The sequence below is a fragment of the Suncus etruscus genome, chromosome 11, assembly GCF_024139225.1.
Source record: "Suncus etruscus isolate mSunEtr1 chromosome 11, mSunEtr1.pri.cur, whole genome shotgun sequence".
NCBI classification, from domain to species: Eukaryota; Metazoa; Chordata; class Mammalia; order Eulipotyphla; family Soricidae; genus Suncus; species Suncus etruscus.
Genome location: NC_064858.1, coordinates 25,573,139 through 25,590,842, shown reverse-complemented (window position 1 = coordinate 25,590,842; position 17,704 = coordinate 25,573,139). Strand labels below are relative to the sequence as shown.

Here is a 17,704-nt window from a genome sequence, read left to right as displayed (position 1 = left end):
TGAAAGAAAACTATCTGTTTTTGAGAAAGTTAACTTATTTTTGTAGCACTAAAGTACTAATATAATTTATTTCAATGAAAGTATAAATGATATTGAATAACATAACTTACAGTTTATTCTTCAATGACTTCACAGCAAATCTCAAAATTTTGTTTTATCTGTTGGTGGGTCTTACAGTAAAGGCCCAGAAAACATAATTTAAAAAGAGAAGGAAGATTTTTATGTCAAAAATTAAAAATTATATGTCTTAGTAGTGGTTAGTGATAATGTATACAAGTGTATTGCTTAACTGATAGTGATAGAACTAAATAGTAGAATGTAACTTACATCTTTTAAAGAAATGTAGTAGTTCCCACATCTATCAAAAATATTCAATAAAGTTAATAAAATTTGTACCTTGCCAAAGATATAGTAAAATTTATTTTACTTTTCTGATATCAGGGCATATATGTTTGTTTAGCTTGTTTATTTTTGAGGGTATCTCATTCACTGATGCTCGGGGCTCATTCCTGGCTCTGCACTCAGGGCTCACTCCTGGCTTGGCATGAGGACCATATGGGATGCTAGAGATTCCACCTGGATTGACTGCATATCAGGGAAACTCCCTAACTTCTGTACTATTGTTACATTTTCATGTATTTTATTTTTAAAATGTCTTTAGATGATTATAATAAATGTAGAAATTCCACCCTAAGATATCCTATAGTTTACCACCTGTTTGAAGTAAATAAAATACATGTAAATTTTAAATCATGAACCATTCCCAAAGTCTTGTATTTTGTCATGGAAAAATGTCAACTTTTGCCTTGAAATGTAGTAGTAATTCAAATTCTACATTTATTTCCTTCATACTATCATAAAAATTTCAGGATATAAAAGTTAAAAAACCAGCTTACCACCCACCTAGTGCTATTCCTTTCTTTTCAGAAATACCAACATCAAAGTTATATTTTGAGTATAATTTTTGCACTTTTATCATTGTGTTATGATTTAAGATACATATAGTATATAATGTTATATAGTACTAGAGCTTGTGTGTGTTAAATTAAAATTATTACATATAGTTAATGAGGATTTTTAATGTCTATTTGTTCTCTATCATTATTTATATATGAGAAGGCCATTGATTTCTTACATGTTAACATTGTAACCTGCCTCGTTGCTCTTGTTTCCAGATGCTTTTTGGTAAAGTCTTTAGGATTTTCTAAGTATAGTATCATGTCATCATCTACAAACAGTGAGAGCTGACTTCTTCCTTTTCTATATGGATGCCCTTGATATCTTTTCTTATCTAATTTCTATGGCAAGTACCACCAGTACTATGTTGAATAGGAGTGCTAAGAAGGTGGATCCTTGGGGCTGGGCGGTGGCGCTAAAGGTAAGGTGCCTGCCTTGCCTGCGGTAGCCTTGGATGGACCGCGATTCGATCCCCCGGTGTCCCATATGGTCCCCCAAGCCAGGAGCAACTTCTGAGCACATAGCCAGGAGTAACCCCTGAGCGTTACCGGGTGTGGCCCAAAAACAAAAAAAATAAAAAGAAGGTGGATCCTTGTCCCATTCACAATAATACCACAGAATCTCAAATACCTTGGAGTCAAGTTAACTAAAGAAGTGAAGGAAATAAAGTAAAGTGAAAGTGAAGGAAAGAAAATCTACAAAAAAAAATGACACAACAAAACAGAGACATATACTTTATTCATGATTTAGGAGGAGCAACATAGTTAAAATGGCAATACTCCCAAAGGCATTGTACAGATTTAATCCCTTTTAGGATACCCATGATATTCTTCAAAGAAGTAGATCAAACACTCCTGAAATTCATTTGAATAATGAATGTCCACAAATAGCTAAAGTACCCAATAGTAAAAAGAAGATGGGAAGCATCACTTTTCCCAACCTTAAATTGTACTATAATTTAAATTGTAATAATCATTGCAATAATCATTAAAACAGCATGGTACTGGAATAAAGAAAGACCATTAAATCAATGGAATAGATGTGAGTATTCAGATAATGATCCCTAGATATACAACCAATTTATCTTCAATAAAGGGGCAAGAAACACAAAACGAAGCAAGGAAAATCTCTTAAGTAATTGGTGTTTGGACAACTGGTCAGCTACATGCAAAAAAGGCAAACTCATACCTCTATCTAATACTATACATAAGCATCAAATTAAAATGGATTAAAGACCTTGATATCAGACCTGGAACTATAGGTATATAGAAGAAAACATGGAGAAAACATTAAGATTAAAGGAATCTTCTAGAAGAAACACCACTGTCTAAACAAGTGGAAGCAGAGAAATAAATACATAAAACTGAGAAGCTTCTGCAACTCAAAAGAAACAGTGAGTAGGATACAAAGGCCACCCACAAAATGGGAGAAACTATTCACCCAGTACCAATCTAATAATAGGAGGATAAAATTTAAGATATATAAGTTACTGATAAAACTCAACAAGAAAAAAAAATCTAACCCCATCAAAAAATGGGGAGATGAAATGAGCAGACATTTCCTCAAAGAAAAAACACAGATGGTCAAAAGGCAAATAAAAAATGCTCCACAACACTAATCATCAGGAAGATGTAAATCAAAACAACAATAAAATATTATAGCAAGCCACAGAGACTGGTCTACATCAAAAAGAACAAGAACAACCAGTGCTGATATGGTTGTGGAGAGAAAGGAACTCTCATTCACTTCTCAGGAGAATGCGAATTCCAACCTTTCTGTAAAATAATATGGATATTCCTAAAAAAAAAAAACCCTGGTAATTGAACTATTATTTGATCCAACAATACCACTACTATGGATATACTCTAGCAAGAAGGAAACACAGTACAAAAATGCCTCTACACTCATATGTTCATTGCAGTGCTATTTACAATAGTTAGAATCTGGAAACAGCCGAGATGAGTGACAACAGATGAGTGGCTAAGGAAACTGTGCTACATATCCACAGTGGAGTACTACATAGCTGTTAGAAAAAAAATGAAGTCATAAAATGTGTTTATAATTTGATGAACATGAAGATTATTATGCTAAGTTAGAGGGAGAGAGACAGACATAGAATAGTCTCACTTATATGTGGGATATAAAAAACTTAAATACAGTATGGTTATACTACACAGTGAAAATAGAGAGATGATGTAAAAGACCAGCCCATGATAAGAGGCTTACCACAAAGAGTGGTGAACTCAGAGAAATAACTGCACTAACAACTACCATGACAATAATAGAGAGAAATAGAATGTTTGTCTCAAAGACAGACAGGGATGTGGAAGACGGAAATGGGGAATACTGGTGGCTAGAAAGTTACACTGGTGAAATGTGGTGTACATTTGATAATGGAAATCCAATTACAAACATTTTTGTAACCATGGTTCTAAATAAATAATTATTAAAAAAGTATTACATATAATTTTTATGTTTTGCTCTTTGTTGTCTTTTATATAATTCTAGCATATAACATAAGTAAATATATTTTGTATTAATGGCTGTATTACCCTGATTAATTAAATAATTGATGATCAGTAATTAATTAAAATTAATTAATAATTAATCTGTTCCCTAATCCTCTCCTATAGGTGAATATGTAGTTTATTTATGATATTATGATATTTTTTCAGTTATTTAAGTAGCAGTATGGCATTTGTGTGTATAATTATGGTAGACTCATTTAGGTAAGTTTATTCACATTGTAGGAGGCAAAAAATTTGGGCTTCTGACCATCAACTCCCTCAAGCATATTTCTTTTTTTTTCTTTATTTAAACATCTTGATTACAAATATGATTGTGATTAGGTTTCAGTCATGTAAAGAACACCCCCCTTCACCAGTGAAACATTCCCACCACCAATGTCCCAAATCTTTCTCCATCCCACCCCACCCCCACCTGTACTCTAGACAGGCTTTCCAGTTCCCTCATTCATTCACATGATTATGGTAGTTCTCAGTGTAGTTATTTCTATAACTGCACACACCATTCTTTGTGGTGAGCTTCATGAAGTGAGCTGGAAGTTCCAGCCCTCCTCTCATTGTCTCTGAGGATTGTTGCAAAGATGACTTTTATTTTTCTTAAAACCCATAGATAAGTGAGACTATTCTGCGTCTCTCTTTCTCCCTCTGACTTATTTCACTCAGCATGATAGACTCCATGTACATCCATGTATAGGAAAATTTCATGACTTCATCTCTCCTGACGGCTGCATAAATTACCACATTTTCTTTAGCCATTTGTCTGTTAAAGAGCATCTTGGTTGTTTCCAGAGCCGGCTATTGTGAATAGTGCTGCAATAAATATACGTGTGAGGAAGGGGTTTTTGTATTGTATTCTTGTGTTTTTAGGGTATATCCCTAGGAGTGGAATAGCTGGGTCGATTGGGAGCTCAATTTCCAGTTTTTGGAGGAATCTCCATATCGCTTTCCATAGAGGTTGGACTAGACGGCATTCCCACCAGCAGTGGATAAGATTTCCTTTCTCGGGGCCGGGCGGTGGCGCTGGAGGTAAGGTGCCTGCCTTGCCTGCGCTAGCCTAGGACGGACCGCGGTTCGATCCCCCGGTGTCCCATATGGTCCCCCAAGAAGCCAGGAGCAACTTCTGAGCGCATAGCCAGGAGTAACCCCTGAGCGGCACAGGGTGTGGCCCAAAAACCAAAAAAAAAAAAAAAAAAGAGTTCCTTTCTCTCCACATCCCTGCCAGCACCGATTGTTCTCATTCTTTGTAATGTGTGCCAAACTCTGTGGATATATTAGCCCCTTATCTGATGAGTATTGGGTGAATAGTTTCTCCCACATGGTGGGTGGCTCTTCTATCCTGGGCACTATTTCTTTTGAGGTGCAGAAGCTTCTCAGCTTAATGTATTCCCATCTGTTTATCTCTACTTCCACTTGTTTGGAAAGTTTCCTCCTTGAAGATGCCTTTAGTCTCAATGTCATGGAGTGTTTTACCTATGTGTTGTTCTATATACCTTATGGTATCAGGTCTGATACAATTGAGGCTTTTTTCTGAACCCCTGAATTTCTCTACCTTGGACTCATTTGCCACTCAGGAATGGTATGCTGATCCGGTTAATCAGTTTGAGGAATTGTACCCTGATGAATTCTTGGTAACTTCATCCAATGGCATCTGAGTATTATTGGAAAAATATTCCTCTTTGGAGGAACATATTTGAGATGAGTCTTTTGTTTGTTTGTTTTTGGTTTTGGTGTTTGGTTTTTGGACCACACCCAGTGGTTCTCAAGGGTTACTCCTGGTTTGCTCTCATAAATTGCTCCTGGCAGGCTTAGGGATGGCAGGAATTGAACCTGGACCAGTCCCAGGTCTGCCAAGTATAAGGTAAATGCCCTAGCACTATACTATTGCTCCAGTCTCTGAGATGAGCCCCTTACCAGCAGTATTTTTCCAGGGTTACATGTGATGGCTTATAACCATTATTGACAAGCCTGTCCTCTGCTGGCCCATTCAAAAAGGCAGATGTTCTCATCAGAATGCCACCAAGTTCAGAGAGAATGAAAGCACTGGATAAGCAAAGATTCCCAGGTGGTTGCAATTAACTATTAGGGCAAGTGGGCACAATTACTCTAACAGCAGCCAGCGAAGCTTCCGTGGCAGCCAAGCTCCTTACATCTTCTGGGAAATGTTGGCAACAGTGAATATGTCATGTTGTTCCTGTGCGTAGATGTCTGCACAGTGGTGAACTGGATTAAGTTATATGGAGCCCAAAGTGGCCTCTCACACAGTGTCTTGTCTGATTCTGATATTATGGGAATCAAAACGTTACCATGATGTTTCTGATAGAATTGGCTGCTACAGATGTTAGGTGATAAGCAGATTATTTCCCCACTCTACCACATGTTGGCCCATGGGCACATCCTATGATTGCATGTTCCCTTTATATTTGGTGTGATGTGTCTACACAAAAATGGCTAGAACTCTCAGACCATAGTTTAACAGTCAACATAATAGGAGTAGACAAATGAAAGCCTATGAATTTGTCTCCACCTAACCCTAGTTAAGTTCTAAAAATTATATCATGTCCTTGTGGAGCTGACAAGTCCAATCTCAAGATGGAGTACTGTGGGCACATTTATTTAATGTCATTGTCTACTCAAGACCCCAGGAGAAATTTTACAGAATTATTATGTTTCTAGAGTTTTATTGGATGGGATCCTGGAAATAGAAGCCATCTTTATCATACACATGCCTAACACCTAGAATCTCTAATTCATACATCCTGAGTGTCAAAGAAGTCGACAGTATAGTCTGATAGCACAGGCCCTGCTGTAATCTTCTCTTGATTGGGCTCTCCTCAAAACTAGGAGCCTTATAAATTAGTTATAAATAAGTCAGAGGAGGATTCTGATTCTACTATAAGACTCCAGTAACCAGTATTCCAGCCAAACTAGAAAGTGTTGTTGCTTCTTTATTCCTGATCAGAGATAAAAGATAAAGTGACTGACCCTGTAGAGGGCACCTTAGTATGCTCAAGATTAAAATCCCTAAAATTGTCATTGCAACAAACCCCTGAGAGATCTCTCCCACCTTCTGAAACATTGGTGTTTATTGAACATCCAAGAAACTTGCTACTTTTTGCTCAGGGTACCAGGTGATATTAGTGTCCCACTGTGCCTCCTTGAATCTTAAAAGAAGCCATTTCTCCACATGTTCTTTGAGTTCCAGCTGTCAGCATCTGCATGCTTGGGACTATTAGATTTCTCTGAAGAGCTTGCTTTACCCATTTGTGTAGCAGTCTAGAAGTGCCAAGGAATTATCACTGTCACCCACAACTAGTCAATCAGTTAATGGCTCAGAACCAGCCCTTGATGTAGCAAGAGAGCACTTGTGAGAGTGATTTATGAAGGTGTTGACTGCAGGTTCTCGCCCTTTGCTGCCTCTTTGAATGTATACCATACAACACATTTCCAAAATTTCAGTACAAAAAGAGCATAAAATATCTATTTTCAATTTTAATTTTTAAGGCATTACATTTTCCACTTATGATACAATGCTTGTAATTGCAATGTTTATTTGTTTTTCTTGTGCATATGATATATTCAAGTATAAAGAATGTCCAGTTATGACTATAACTTAATTGCCTTGCACTTGCAGCAAATTTGGGTCCTTCAATATTAATTGAAGGCTTAATCAACCTCTTCAATGGTTGGTCCTGAGTAGGTACATGGGAGTGCTTCACCACTAGGGAAGCCTCCAGGCATCCCTCAGGGCATGCCCCCAGCACTATGGTACAGCTTGGTGATGATAGGATTGCAGACTCTTTCCAGCTCATTCTGTTTGTTGAAGTGAAAAGTCTTCCTTTTCAGCAGTCTGATTCTTACCAAGCCAGTTGATGATCTTGTTGCACTTATCAAGAATTTTCTGTTTGTCTTTATCATTAATCTTGCATTGTAGTTTCTCATCTTCAACAGGATTCTAGGGAATTTTTGAAGACACCCTATCACGCTACTTCTCATTGTACTTCTCAGCTCCCTGGCCCATATATTTAATGTTTTTCTTGCTTAATCAGTTCTTGTCATAGTGATTGTAATCTTGTTCTTTTTTTCTCCTGTACTCTTGTCCACAGCAGACATAGTAAGGATGCCAGTCGTCGCATCAATATTATAAATGACCTCAATCTGAGGAGCACTTCTGGGTGCAGGAAATATGCCTGTGAGTTAGTTCAGACTTGCCATGCAGGTTGTTATACTTGGTCATAGCACGTTCACCTTTATAAACCTGAATAAAACAGCAGACTGGTTGTCAGAATAGGTCATGGAGGTCTGTGTCTGTTTGATAGGAATGATTGTATTGCATTTGATGAAGACAGTCATGACACCACCAGCAGTTTCAATACCCAGAGATAGGGGAGTAACATCCAAAAGCAGTGAATCTTGGACATGTTTAGACTTGTTGCCAAACAGGATGGCTACCTGGACAGCTGTACCATATACTAAGCCTCATCAGGGTTGATGCTCTTATTCAGATATTCCCTATGGAAGAAATTCTCAGCCATTTCTGAATCTCGAGAATATGGGTAGAGTTGCCCATTAGAACAATGTCATGATTCTAGGACTTTTCCAGTTTGGCCTCCCTTAGGGATTTCTGTACTGGATCCACGGTGCCCCAGAACAGATCAGCATTCAATTCTTCAAGCTGCACATGGCTGATAGAGGTAGAGAAGTCAATTCCTTCATAGAGTGAATCAATCTTAACACTGACCTGGGTGCTGGAAGACAGGGTATGTTTAGCTTGCTCACTAGCAGTGTGAAGATGGCACGTAGTGCACTTGTTCTCACTGATGTCTTTCTTATGCTTTCGCTTGATCTTGACAATAAAATGGTTGACGATTTATTTATTTATTTATTTATTTATTTATTTATTTATTTATTGTCAAAATCTTCTCCTCCTAAGTGGGTGACTCCAGCAGTTGACTTGACCTCTAACTATCTTAGATAGTTAGAATTGAAACATTAAAAGTGCCCCCTCCCATGTCAAAGATCAGCATGTTCCTTTCTGCTCCAACCTTCTTGTCAAGCCATAGGCAATGGCAGCAGAAGTTGCCTTGTTGATGATCAGAAGTATATTGAGACCAGCAACGGTTCCAGCATCTTAGGGAGCCTGACATTGAAAGTCATTAAAATAAACAGGTACTATGACAACAGCGTTTGTGATGATCTTGACATGGCATGCTTCTGCAATTTCCTTGGACCAGTCTACATTATTCATCACCATAAAGCTTCAGTGTTTCATATCATACTGAACAATATCATCATCAAACCTATTTCCAATTAGCTATTTGGCATCAAAAACCATATTGGTGGGGTTCATAGTCACTTGGTTCTTTGCGGCATTGCAAAGTATCAGTGAAGGTATCGTAATTTGATTTCCCTAATCATTAGCAATGATTTTCATTTTCCTGTGCTGGAAGACACCCATGCAAGAGAAGGTAGTGTTGAGATCGATGCCAACTGCAGTTCCTTGAGACATGGTTTTGTGCCTTTTTGGCCCTGCTATGCTGGCGACAGAAACAGAGACACAGAGAAACAGAAACACAGAGTGGCTGCCTCATTCAATGAGACAAAAAAGTGTAAAATATCTTCTCAGTTCCTTATATTGAACTATATTTTGAAATAGAGACATATTAAGAGCACTTACTTAAGAGTACTTGCCTTGCATACAGCTAGCCTGAATTTAATTCCCAGAATTTCATGATTCCCTGCACTTGCTATGAGTGTTCTCTGTATGCAAAACCTAGAAGAATGTTCTGAGCACAGTTGGTTGTGGTGCAAAAAAAAAAAAAAAGAATGAAGCTCTCTTTGTTTGCTTGTGGAGTTTCATGCATACATTACTGGCATAGTGTACAGCAAAGGCGCAAGAGGAATCCTATGTAGAACTTTGTAGTTTCTTTTGATCACAAACTCAAGCCAACTCTTTTTAATCTCTAATTTCTCCATTTAATTTTTGTTTCTTCTTTTATCTCTTGTTTGATAGATGGACTGGTATGGTGTAAGTTAACTCCATAATGGCCTTTAAATAACGTTTTTCTTGCTTTATATTTAAATAAAATTAGAATGATTCTAATGATTTTACAGTTATAATATTATCCAAATCTTTATCTATAATTGAGTAGGTTGTTACACAATAATTTATATTGAATTACAAATTTATTTTTTAAATTTTGAACTAATTTATTTCATAGACTTTTTGTTTTGTTTTGGAGTCACACTCAGTAGTGCTCAGGGGTTACTCCTAGCTCTGCACTCAGATCTCACTCCTGGCAGACTGAGGGACCATCTAGGATGCCAGGATTCAAACCCAAGTTTGTCCTTGATTGGTTGCATGCAGGGCAAATACCCTATCACTGTCCTATCTCTCTGAACCCTTACTTTATAGACTTTGTTTTTTAAATCTGAAGCTTCTAAAATAAAAGAAAAGATTGGCAAACTCTATTTTTCATGTCAAATGTGCCCTGTTGCCTATTTATTGCCTATGATCTAAGATTACTCAATAACTGAAACCTACAAACAATTTTGTACCACAGTGCTTAACTTGAAAACATTATAAAAAAGAATATTTTTTACATTTTTGTTGTTTTATTTAAGCATTGTGATTTCAAAATTGTTCATAAGTGGGTTTCAGTCATAAAATGTATACCACCCTTCATCAGTGTATTTTTCTTCTCACTGATGTCCCCCATTTCCCTCCCACCCCGCCTTTCCGAACAATCTCTGGGGCAGGCATTTTGCTTCTCTCTCCTATTCTCTCTCTCAAAGAGATATTTGTGATTTAAGTTTAGCCTTTTGGGAAATATTAAATTTTCAAGTCTTCAAAATATTAGAATTTTTCTTAGAACTAATTAATATTAGTGGTCTACACACAAGAAAGAATGAAAGTGGACTCCTGCCTTAAACTATATAAAAAAATAAATCAAAATAGATTGAATACTTCAATACCTGTAATGATTAAACTCAATAGAAAACATGATAGTAAATCTTATTGGCTTTGTATTGGACAATATGTTTTAGATTTATACCTCAAAGGTAGTTATTAGGATTTATTTTTTATGTAATAAATTTATATTTTATTTATTTCAAATTTTATTTCTATTTCATTGTTTTTGCTTTACCCATTCCCTTTTTTCTGTATTTAAGCTTGGAATATTAAAATTTATTTGTTTCTTTTTTGAATGTTAGTATGGTTTCTCCCATATGGGATAATTGAGATTTTCCCATATGGACACAGGCAAAATGTTACATATACTATACAGAATTTTGTTCTTCACTTCTTTTAGTTTTTATAATTTTTCATGATTCATTATTGTTATAGCATAAATCAGTTATCAGTATTTCATTTTCTATGGCTAAATGATATTACTTTGTATTTATTTAAGCATTTATTTATTAGGCATTTATTTAAGCCTCATTGTGCTGCAGACGTGTTAGCGTCCCTAAGCAAAACCTTAGTGGGTTAAATAATTTTTCACTGGGGATAAGCGGGCACACAAGGTGGTTGAATATGAAATATGAAAATGAAATAAATGAGACCACACAAAATGAATTGTATGGGGACTCACACCCAAGGGACAAGAGACAAATTTACTTTTCAGTTGATGACATTTATAAGCACAAACTCTGGTATGTAAGGTATCCTCAGGGAAAACAAAGAGTAGGAGAGCAGTACAATGGGGAACCAGGCCTAGAATCTACATATCAAAACGACTATCCTATAGGTGAGAAAGACCCCTGTTGGAGGGCAGTAAAACAAGAGCTAGAGATGTTTTTGGTTTAGCAAAAAGCAGGTTTTTCAAGAAACCAGGAGGAGAGAGACAGAGATATTTATGATGTTTATGTAGTTGCCAGAAAATAGATTTTAGGGGGACAGAAATAATCGTTTACCATCATAGCGCTATACTCAGAAAAACAAGCTGCTGGTGCCAGGTTATAAGAGTCACAAAAAAAAAAACTAGCCAGCAGTGAACTTTTGGCGGGTTTTTGGTACTGACATTTCTTTGTCTGTAGGAAAGCTGAGGCTGGATTTCTATAATGACCAAATAAAGAGAAAATGTAATGTTACAGCCATGTTGGAATTAACGCCAATAATCCACGCAAAGGGTCAAATGATTGACTTCACTGCTCGGGACTTTTGGCAAATAATTCTTTGGGAGAAAGGCACTGCCCCAGGAAGGCAAAAGGCCATGTCTGGTGCGTGCCCCCCTAAGTGGGGGGGTAACATCATCTGGTGGATATTGTGTTGATTTCACTTTCTGAAATTTATAATACTTATATAAAATGCATGTAATCTTGTGTTCTTCAGATCTTGATTATATAGCAGTGAAATTTCTGTCACATGGTAACACTGGTTTTATTTTTTAAAAATTTTGAGGAACTAATAAACTGTTTTCCAAAACTTTACCATTATTTCCTACAGAAGTATATAATATTTCCAGTTTTCCACATCCTTGTCAATCCTTGATAATGCCTTTTTTCTTTTAGTTTTTAATTAAATATTTAGGCACCTTGATTTCATAGTCATTCAGAGTTATGTTTCAGGAATATATTGGCCCAATAAATTCCTATCACAATGTCAATTTTCTTCCACAAATGCATACAAGTTATCTTCTATCCCCCAGCCTGCCTCATAACAGTCATATTTTTAGCTTTCGTTGTTTATTGAATTTCTTGCTTATAGTTCTATTGATTCTGTAGCTTATATATTTAAATGTATATCACATATCTCCATCTCTTATATACTCAACCTACCTCTATTATCTTATACCCATCTCCCGTGGTTTCTTTCCTTCCCTGTTATTCTCATTTCTATGTTCTAGATTCAAGGGAACTCCTCTGCTGATGGTGGGAATGTTGTTTGGTCAATCTTTATGACAAACAGTGTAGATATTTCTCAATAAAGTAAGCATAGACCTACCAGACACTTTTTGATATTTTCCCCAGGACACTGAAACATTTATTCAAAAGGACATTTGTACAACACTGTTCATTTCAGTATCCATTCCACTATATGATTCTTAGGACAAAGAATCAACCTAGGGGCCCAACAACAAATGAGTAGATAATGAAACTATGGTAAATACACACAAAGGAATACTATGCTGCTGCAAGAAAGATAAAATAATACAATTTGTGGAAATTTGTATTGAACTGGAGAAGATAACATGTTAAGTCAGAAGATGGACATGGGACCAGAGCGATGGCACAGCAGTACAGCAGTTGCATTGCATGCGGCTGACCCAGAATAGAGCATGGCTCAATTCCCAGGTGTCCCATATAGTCCCCCAAGACAGGAGCAATTTTTGAGTACAGAGCCAGGAGTAACCCTTAAGCATCACCGAGTGTGGCAAAAAGAAAAAGAAGAAAGAAGAAGAGGAGGAGGAGAAGAAAAGAAGAAGAAGAAAATGAGGAGGAGGAGAAAAAGGGGAGGAGAAGAAAAAGTAGAGGAGGAGGAAAAAGAGGAGGAGATGAAGAAGAAGAAGAAGAAGAAGAAGAAGAAGAAGAAGAAGAAGAAGAAGAAGAAGAAGAAGAGGAGGAGGAGGAGGAGGAGGGGGAGGAGGAGGAGGAGAAGATGATGGCAAAGAAGAAGAGGAGGAGGAGGAGAAGGGGGCAGAAAAAGAAAAAAGATGAAAAAGAAGAGGAGGAGGACAAGAGGGAGAGGAAGAAGAGGAGGAAGAAGAGGAGAATAAAAAGAAGAGGAAGAAGAGGAGAGGATGAAGAGGAAGAAGAAAGGACAAGAAGAAGAAAAAGAAGAAAGACATTCTATTTCTCTCACTCATTAACATTGTCATGATAGTGTAGTCATCTCTCTAACTAAACTTACCACTCTATGTCATGAGCTTCACATTGAAAGCCAGTCCTTCCTAAGAACACAAAAACACAATACAAAAAATGCCTTCCTCACACCTATATTCATTACAGCTCTATTTACAATAGCCAGATTCTGGAAGCAACCAAGATGCTCTTCAACAGATAAATGGCTAAAGAAATTGTGGTATATATACACAATGGAATATTATGCAGCCATCAGGAGAGATGAAGTCATGCTATTTTCCTATACACTGTACATGGATGTACATGGAATCTATTATGCTGAGTGAAATAAGTCAGAGGGAGAGAGATAGATACTGAATAGTTTCACTTATCTATGAGTTTTAAGAAAAACAAAAGACATTATTGTAATAATGCCCAGAGACAACAGAGATTCACTTTTATGTGACTTTATTTCTACTTCACACTCTTTCTTTTTTTTTTTTTTTTTTTTTTTTTTGGTTTTTGGGCCACACCCGGTAACACTCAGGGGTTACTCCTGGCTATGTGCTCAGAAGTTGCTCCTGGCTTGGGGGACCATATGGGACACTGGGGGATCGAACCACAGTCCGTCCAAGGCTAGCGCAGGCAAGGCAGGCACCTTACCTTTAGAGCCACCGCCGGGCCCATTCACACTCTTTCTTAACTTTACTTATATTATTATTTTTATTATTATGTATCATCCTGAAAGAATATTAAAAAATCTTTCTTTTGTGAGCCTCTTTCATTTTACCTGGTATAACTAATCAAACAATAATTATACTTATGATTTGTGACACCTCTAAATGCATTTTTAAATCTTATTTATTTTTCTACTTACTTTGATATTTTGCTTCTTTATTGATCTCTGTTTAATATTAATTAATTTTTACTTTATTCTTTTTCCCTCTACTCACTTTTATGTTAAATAGCCTTTTTCCTATAGAAATTTATTAATTTTATCTTTAATTGAATAATTACATTGATAGTAATTAATAAAAACTAATATAGGGACCAATAATTGCTTACATTTCATCAGAACCTTCGAAGGTAATACCTACCCAACTTTATTCCTGAAATTTTAGGCCATGTTCATCTAAAACTGTCAAACTCCAAGTTCCATCAACAAGTTGTTAAAATAAGATATTCTTTGCTTATATTCCTTCTCAACAAAAATTAACATTTGTTCATAAACTGCCCTTGTAAAATCTATAGGATCCATCACAATTTGGAAAAAGACACTAGAGGAATTCCCAGTCCCCACATCCCACATTATCCACTCCCCAGGAACTAGATATTTCTTGTCCCTCTGCTGTGAATCTTGTAGTGCCCATTTATTGGCTCTTGTATGTCTAGGAGATGATGTAGGAACCTCTGAAGAACACTGTCTTAGTTGTTCATGGATTGGGTGCCTTTGTAAAAGTCCAACTGGAAAGAAAAGGGGAGTTTAGTTAAGAATGAAGAGAAGGACGATATGACTTAACTTACCTAGCTTCTCCAGGCAGCACAGTTCTTGAGAAGAGTGAGAAGGGGAGAAGGGGAAAGGGACAAACTAAGGAGGAGAGAGAGAGATAAAGGAGAGGAGATGGCGATAGAGGGAGATATTTTTAGTTATGAAATTGATTTTTTAAAGGAGCTTTATGAATTTTAGTGTTCATTGACTTACAATTGTTATAAAGTGTTATGAAACTTTAAAGTTTTAACCTCTTGTCTGCATGCTAATGGTCACTACTCCGCATCAAAGTTCTCATGCCATCCAAACATCAAAAAGACCCCATTTTTATTTCTTCTACCCACTCCATTTTCTTCTTGGATAATCATAGTTTTCATTCAAGAAGTTACTTTCAGGGAGGCTGGGGAAAAATAAGCTACTTTCATTGTTTCTTGCCAGTTCACTTGCTTTATATACTTATATTCCACATATAAGTGAACCCATTAAATAATTGTCTTCACTTTCTTATCGCACTCAGGATAGTGGCTTTTCTATCCATTTTGTATCAAAGTTACAATTCTATTTTTTATTGACAGAGAAGCATTCCACTGATTGCATATATTACAGCTTCTTTATTCAGTCATCTGCTAATGGGTAGTTAGGCTGATTTTATATCATTGCTATTGTGAATAATGCTGCATATGAACATAGGATGAAAATAATTTTGCATTTTCTTACACTTGTGCAATTTGCCTATTATTAGTAATATCAAGGGTTTTTTTTCTCTCTCCTGCCTATTTCTCATTTGATAATTCTTGTGTTCCCTCACAATGTGCAAAATCAAGTTCTATTTGGTTTTTGCTCAGGGCATCAATTTTTAATGGTGACTTTTTTTCTTCTTGGCTCTGATACCAGTCAGAGTCAGTGTTCCTTGTCAATTCCATGACCCAATGTGTGAATGTTTTCAGTATCTGTCTTCACTGTGGATGAAGCCATTTATAGTTCTGGCTTACAGGTTCTCATTTATCCTCAAATATGCCTAAAGCTGCGTCAATTTTAATGATATTTGTTGTGTTTTTAAAATCAAGGCTTTAGCTAGTAAAATCTATTTCCGGGCTGCACAGTACCTGCTGGATTTCAGGTTCATTTTCACTTCAGCATCTTGGTCTTCTTCTCTCTTTATTATGAATCCATCTTTGCATCTATTTTCCATATTGATTCCATAAGAATACTTATTGTATATATTAGTAGTTTAGCAGATATATGTTAGTATATGATTCTAACAGGAAGTTTGAGAAAGAATTTGAAATACATTAGTGCATCAAGTGTGGAGGAAGATTCCCTTTGGCAGCTGACAGTCCAAAACTATTTTTGTCTAAGACAATAGAAATGCTGATTTCCTAGGTTCCTAATTGGAAAATGTCCCTTTAGTTTAAGTAAAAATGGAAGGTTGAGAAATCAACTGCCATCTTTAACAAAATGTTCATGGATTAAGGATCAGCCACTTAATTTTTTTATGATCTTAAGCAGACATGTACAAATGTAGCACCTGGTACTCATTTCTCCCATGGAATATATATAAAATTTTATTTGATTTTCCAAAATGTTGAATATAGCAACCTGGAAATCTCAGAGCAGAGGGCTGGGTTCCTTGTATAAAACTCTGAATTGGTAGCCACAGCTCACTGGACCAAGATTGACACAGGAACGTGCCCTTAAAGAAATGTACAATATTTTTCTTAGGATCTTTTGTTTTTCTCACTGAACATTATCCTTAGCTTGGTGGAAAAGATAATATTGAAAAATGGCGTGAGATTGAAACATTGAAGAACAGTATGGTCATTGTATTTCAGGCACTAAACATTTGCTATCTAATTTTATCCTTCCATTCAATTATACATTTACATATTTGCTTTTCTTAAGACTAGAGAAACAAGACTTAGGAAAATTTTAAATGTATGTACTATATAATAATGTCTAGGACTCAAAAGCATCCCCCTCTGCATTATAATACCCCCCCCCCCTGCATTATAACACAGTAAAGCAAGGATTTTATTTGTGTTTTGTTTTGGGGCAACACCCAACAGTGTTCCAGGATTACTTCTGACTTTCCATTCAGGAATCACTCCTGGCAGACTGGAGGAACCATATTGGATTTGACCATGGGGATTAGAATTTGTATTGACTGCAAGCAAGTTAAATGCCCTACACACTGTACTGTCACTTCAGCCTCTGAGAGAGATTACTATTTTTATATAGGAAAAGTGTTTTGGTACAGGAATAAAAAGACATTGTAAATTTAGTAGAACTTATAATTTAGTAAAATTTAATACAATAGCCTCAAAATTCTAGTAATAACTCTCAAAGGAATCACATATGACAAACCAGGGGTAGCCAGAACTAGAAATCTGGGTAACCAAGAAGTTACAGCCACAGTCTAGCTCTGATTGCACACTTGGTAAGTTTCATACAAAATTGCTGACTCTATAGGCTTACAGTATCTCTTATATCCCTCTTTGAAATCAGTGATTATTTTTAATCTTGACTCATGACACAGAGATATCTGCTAACACTACTGCAGAAAAGTCTAGCATGGGCTGTGCTTGCTGAGGTAAGAAATGACAAAATAGTTGCTCTTCCTTCAGTTTCTTGCTTTAAGCTTTTTCTATGTCTCTCTGATGGTACAGAACTGTCTAGAACTGCAATGGTGTTTAGCATAATGTATATATATATATATAAAGTCTTCGTAGCTTAGTTTATTCAGTAAGACACCCTAGAAAAAATGTAATTACTTTTCTGATTCTATGCAATCACTTTCCTGGACATGATATTTGAAAGATAAATGGGGAATATTTCTCTATAGATAAGTGAATTTGAAAAACTTAGAATAATTAATACACATTAGACAATAAGAAAAACCTCTCAGGGAAAAAACTGGAATAACTTGTTCTGAGAACACCTCCAGTGGGGCAGC

The 17,704-nt window shown here is 36.3% G+C and overlaps 1 pseudogene; it reads right to left on the bottom strand.

The window, feature by feature from the left end:
* Positions 1-7,145: 7,145 nt before the first annotated feature.
* LOC126022789 (heat shock cognate 71 kDa protein-like) lies at positions 7,146-8,988 on the bottom strand (annotated as a pseudogene).
* Positions 8,989-17,704: the final 8,716 nt, after the last annotated feature.